The following is a 6,000-nucleotide window of genomic DNA, read 5'->3' as shown; positions in this document are numbered from 1 at the left end:
CGGAGGTGTTAAAGTTCTCTTAAGATATTGTTCAAACGTTTCTCCAGCACAAAAACTCCACAAAGAACTCCTCTGCAGTTGTCGTTACCCAGGGCTGTTTCTTTAAATTGTTTGACGTCAGAGCAGGAATGCTATAGCAACAGTCTGTCAAACTGGAATTAACTCAGAAGAAAGATGGGGGTGGGGAGAGGAAAATTGCTCCCGGGCGGTACTGACTTCAGAGGAAGCAAATTGGGTAGATGCATTCATTTTATGACATTTTAAACATGAAACACCCCTAGAAATCTAGAAAAAATCGGTTGCATGTGATGTTTAACTCATGCAGAGATGAGCAACTTGACAGGGTTATCTGGAAGGCCCGGTTTCATCAGTGACAACAGTAACGATAACTTCCAAGCATTGATCATTTATTTAGAGGCAGGTTCTGTGCAACTGTTAACGCAGTTAAAATTTTCGCACCTTTTTGAGGCATGTACAGTATCCCTATTTTGCCCATGATGAAACTGAGGCCCTGAGATGGTACACGGTCATACAACTAGGGACGGTAGAGCTGGGATTGCAATGCAATTTTGTAAGACTCTGGGCTTCAGTTTACTCTCTTACATTTAGAATTCCAGAATGTTAAACCTAAACGGGACCTTGAGGTCTTCTAAATCAGCCCCTCTATCCTGCCCACGAGCAAGCTGAGGCCTGTGCGGTGGCAGGAAGGAAACCGGCCACACCACTTGGGCGCTACTCAGAAGTGTGCTCCAGCGTCCAGGCGCCGAACCAAGAAAACGAAACTGCCCGGGAATAAATGTTTTTCTTCTTCTAGCAGGAAACGAGAGAGAAAATAGGAAGCAGACGCTCCGCTCCGCGCCAGCTGCTTTCGCCCCCCGCCCGGGCCGCGCACGCTCCAGGGTCTGCGCGCGTCCACGGCGCGTCCCCGCGGGCTCGCGCGCCTCGTGCCTCGCGCCTCGCGCCTCGCGCCTCGAGCCACGTCCCCGCCCCGGCCCCGCGCGCAGCGGAGTTGGCTGCTGGGAGGCGCGGGCCTGGGTGTGGTCGGCGGATCTCGGCGGCGCTGGTCTCGGCGGTACTCTGCGCTCTGCAAGCCGGCTCCGCGCGCCAGGGGCTGCTGAGCGCCCAGCTGACCTCCGCACGTCCAGTCCACACGGGCCCAAGCTCCCTTCAGGTAGGCGGCGGCCGCGCTAGCTGCGGCTTGTCGGTGCGCCCCGCGGGGGCATCCTGGGCTTCCCGCAGGGGGCGTGAGGCGCGGCCGGCCGGGTCCTCCTGACTCGGGGACGGGGGACTCCAGGAGGCGGACCCTGCCCGGGAGGGACGGGGCGGGCGCGCCTCGGTGGTGCTCCGCTCCGGTACGGGGACCAGCCGCTCGGCCGCCGCTTCGGGCACTTCCTGGGCAGCGAAGGGGCGGTCTATGGTCCTTGGCCTCCAGACACCCAGGTTTCTCTCCGCGCCCCGAGGCGCCTCCGGGGCACTGGAACGCGAGCGTGCGTTTGTTCCGAGAATAGCGGTTATTCAGGGCTTCCCAGAAGGGTTATTGGGTGGTGAGCGCTGGGAGAGAGAAAAGTTCTCCACCGAGTGCTAAAAATGAGTCCAGTGGTTTCGTGTTAAATTTATTTTGTAAAGGATATGATGATGCCCAATATTTGGCAGGGGGAAGGAATTAAGGATTTTGAATACTTGTAAGTTCAGTACATGATAAAATGTTTTCCTTTTCTCTCCGCATTCTTTTCTGCTTTCAAAACACAAATGATTGCCTTGTATTGTACTTTGATATTTATTGCTCTTCGGCAGAGGAAGAATTTCCCAAAGTTTAAAAACAGACTTTCATTTGGTTATAGAAGCAGTGTCTTGTTATTTTGCATCTCTCTCTCTTCCCTTTTCTCCCACTCCTTCCTTTTCTCTTTTAGTAAAGGGTGTGGATGCATCTTTCTCCTTCCACAAGCAAAGTAGCTCGGTCTGTGGATTAGCACCCTACTGGAAAGTTTTCTTAAGACGTTCGGCATTGAATTGTTGATGAATTCTAATCGTCTTGGTATTGCATACTGAGATTGTGACCTCTAAGTGCGTCTTCTAGAACAGAGGTAGAGCACACACTGCTTATTTAAGATGAAAGAGAAGTCATTTCTAGTCGGCGAGGAAAACGACGGGTAAAATTGTATGCTTCGTGTCTCATTGCCATGGCGCATTTGAAGGCTCTTCAGTGTGGGGCTTTGGGGTTATTACTGATTCTAGGCTCTGAAAGTTTATTGTATATTTCAGTATTTAGTTAAAGATCACTTTAAGACTTTCCATGTTGCATTTTGGTTTGTAGATCAATTTGAAAGTGAAATAGAAACTTTTAAAACATTGCTTTATTGAATGTCCTTAATTCTCTTGTGTATACACATTTATAAAATTATAAAATTGGTTAATATGCCTTTTGATACATTTATGTTCATCTCTTTGTGAGCCATAGGCATTACTTAGATTATTCAGAGTCATTGGTATTGCTTCTTTTATTATATTCTCCAGTTTTATTGAGATATAATTGGCATATAACATTGTGTAAGTGATGATTTGATAGATATATAAATTGCAAAATGATTACCACAGTTAAAGTTAGTTAATACATCCATCACCTTTGTGTATGTGTGACATTTAAGATTATTCTTTTAGCAACTTTCAAGTATGCAATACAGTATTGTTAACTGTAGTCACCATGTTGTACATTAAACCCCCAGAACTTATTCATCTTATAACTGGAAGTTGTTTTTTTAAATTAATTAATTTTTGGCTGCTTTGGGTCTTCGTTGTGGTGGCTTCTCTTGTTTCAGAGCATGGGCTCTAGGCGTGCGGGCTTCAGTAGTTGTAGCACGCGGGCTCAGTAGTTGTGACGCACAGGCTTAGTTGCTCTGCAGCATGTGGAATCTTCCCAGACCAGGGCTCGAACCCATGTCCCCTGCATTGGCAGGAGGATTCTTAACCACTGCGCCACCAGGGGAGTCCCTAACTGGAAGTTTTTAACATTTGATCAACATCTCCTCAGAATTGTTTCTTTTAAACCATTGGCACTTTAGTATGTCAGCACATATTTTTACACTTTAAAAATAGACTCTGGGACATTTTGAAAATTGAGAATTGGAACTACGTGTTGGACATTTTTTTTGCCCTTACCAAATACTGCCTGAGATGGTGTGATTTTACTGATTTCTTTTAGGCATGTTATTGAAACACACTGTGTAATTTCTTTACCTTGTTAATCTGCATTTATTATAGGAACTACTTATTAAGCATATGTTCTGGGCCAGGGGCAATTCTATACATTATTCTGTTTATATTCTACATTAACTTGGCAAAAGAGATACTATCCAGTTCTACAGGTAAGAAAATTGTGACTCTGAGATGTTAAGTAACTTGCCAGTGGTTATGTAGCTGTTAGGTAACTCAGTTGGGATTTAAGGCCAGACCGCTCTGTCTCTAAAGTTCATGTTCTTCCCTCTGTGCCACACTGACTTAGTGCCAGGACATGAGGAATAACCCTCAGTTACTCAATAGCATATTTGTAAATTTTCCAAGACGTGCCAGAGATGTGGGTTTGATTTTCTAGCACGATCATTACTGTCCATCTGTGTTACTACACAGATCCTCATGTCACCCATTCTCTTCTCACCTCTCTATTCCTGCTTAAATGTCTAGCTCAAAGTTCAAAACCTCCCTCTTGCCAGGGCAGAATTTCTCCTGCTGACATTAATAGGTAGTGATAGCTTAATTATCCTTCCAAAATAATAACCCCATTTTATGTGGGTTCTCTAGAGCCATAGGTATAACTAATTTGGAAGGTTACAAACAAGATGCCATCTATTTTGGAATATGGGAACCTTTTGATATCCCTCAAATTTAAACCAGAAGTTATTTTGATAGATATTTCTTTCTGCAGTTATCCCATCCCTTCTCCACCTTCAATTTCAGTTTCTGTGGAATCATTTACATTATAATACAAACATTCTGTTATGTCTCCCATCTTAAAATTCTTTCTTGATCCAGTATGCTGTCCCATCTCTCTGTTCCACACTGAGAAAGCATAATCTTTTGATAGAACAAAAATAAAGAGGTAACCAGAAACTAATTAGCTACCTGTAGGGGGTGGGTAGGAACTGAGTAAAAGGGATGGTGGAGGGAATGGCATTGCTCTGATTATACCTTTTTGTGTAGTTATGAGCTTTGGAAACTTGGTAATGTTTTATATGTTCAAGAATGAAATTAACAGGGTTGGGAGAAAAAAGCCTCCAAAATTGAATACAAACAGCAACAGATGAACCAACTGTATTTTAGTGAATAACGTAAACTCTCAGAAGAAAAGAAAATGAATCCAAGTGAGTTTTTAACACAGGACTTTGATTATATACCTTTAACCTAAAGGTGAAAGGACTGCCAACAACAAAAACAAAAAACCTTGAACCATGTGTAGTAGGCTGTTATCTATAGTGTAGAGATATAGCAGTTCTGAAACTATTTTGTGTGTTTTGTAGGATTGAGCAAATGAGTAAATTCATTGCTATTTTGAGAGCTAGGGTTTTCACTGTGGGAGAAGGGAAATAAAAAATACGAAACAGAAGAAGGCAATGAAGACCTCTATGGTGTTGGATTGGAATTAGAGTTATACATATGAACTCATGATTAAAATATACCTACATTGGGCTTCCCTGGTGGCACAGTGGTTGGGGGTCCTCCTGCCGATGCAGGGGACGCGGGTTTGTGCCCCGGTCCGGGAGGATCCCACATGCCGCGGAGCGGCTGGGCCCGTGAGCCATGGCTGCTGAGCCTGCGTGTCCGGAGCCTGTGCTCCGCAGCGGGAGAGGCCACAACGGTGAGAGGTCCGCGTACTGCAAAAAAAAAAAAATAATAAAAAAATATATATACCTACATTCATACAGACATGCATATAATTCCTAGCTCTGTCTGATGAAAGGGCTAGAAGTAATGACACCCTAGTAGCAGTGAGCACAACCAGTGCACAGACCTCAATGGCTGGTTCGAGAGCTGGGGAAGGGAAAGTATAAGATGAGCCTAGAACACAAAATAAGGAAGGGTTCAAAAAAATAATGGGGGCATGTCAAAGGGATGTAGGAACTAGCTTGAACAGACAAATCTGGGAAAATCTGAGCATCAAAATGGATAATAATAGTAATATAACCCACTGAATGAAAACAGAATCCACAAGTCCATAATAAATAAATAAAATAAGAAAAAGGGAAAAACTGTTCCTGGTAGACCACCAATAAAAACTGTAGAAGGAACAATAGAGTTAGAAAAGTCACTAGTTTGCAACCATCATGATAATACTGATTCAGGCAAGTGTTACTAATAGAGAAAGGTCGATGAGGAAAAGGGTATTACTACCGTTTCCAGTGATCTCTCTGGAGATTAACAACCAAGGGGAAGACAGTAACTTCACAGTGGAGAAATCTGGCAGATACCACTTCAGTCAAGTGATCAAAATTAACATCACCAGTAGTGGGATAAACATGTTCCTTTTAATCCTCTTGCCCTGTTGGTGGGAATGTACATTGATACAGCTACTGTGGAGAACAGTATGGAGGGTCCTTAAAAAACTAAAAATAGAACTACCATACGACCCAGCAATTCCACTCCTGGGTATATACCCTGAGAAAACCATAATTCAAAAAGAGTCATGTACCACAATGTTCACTGCAGCTCTATTTACAATAGCCAGGACATGGAAGCAACCTAAGTGTCCATCAACAGATGAATGGATAAAGAAGATGTGGCACATGTATACGATGGAATATTACTCAGCCATAAAAAGAAACAAAACTGAGTTATTTGTAGTGAGGTAGGTGGACCTAGAGTCTGTCATACAGAGTGGAGTAAGTCAGAAAGAGAAAAACAAATGCCGTATGCTAACACATATATATGGATTCTAAAAAAGAAAAAAAAATGGTTCTGAAGAACCTAGGGGCAGGACAGGAATAAAGACTCAGACGTAGAGAATGGACT

At 43.6% G+C, this 6,000-nt stretch overlaps 1 protein-coding gene across 2 annotated transcripts in view; it reads left to right on the top strand.

Annotated features, from left to right (window-relative positions):
* The first annotated feature begins 1,003 nt into the window (after positions 1-1,003).
* The window catches only part of GNB4 (G protein subunit beta 4), a 59,392-nt gene continuing 54,395 nt past the window's right edge, over positions 1,004-6,000 (top strand). Inside the window, exon 1 of one of the 2 annotated variants that reach the window (XM_060150043.1) lies at positions 1,004-1,171. The gene's annotated coding sequence lies outside the window, so the exon portion shown is untranslated. The remainder of the gene's footprint in view (positions 1,172-6,000) is intronic. The other variant, XM_060150042.1, reaches the window with a different exon arrangement.

The sequence above is a fragment of the Lagenorhynchus albirostris genome, chromosome 5 (genome assembly GCF_949774975.1).
Source record: "Lagenorhynchus albirostris chromosome 5, mLagAlb1.1, whole genome shotgun sequence".
Lineage (NCBI taxonomy): Eukaryota > Metazoa > Chordata > Mammalia > Artiodactyla > Delphinidae > Lagenorhynchus > Lagenorhynchus albirostris.
The sequence above is the reverse complement of the archived record's forward strand: the minus strand, read 5'-3'. Positions and strand labels throughout refer to the sequence as shown.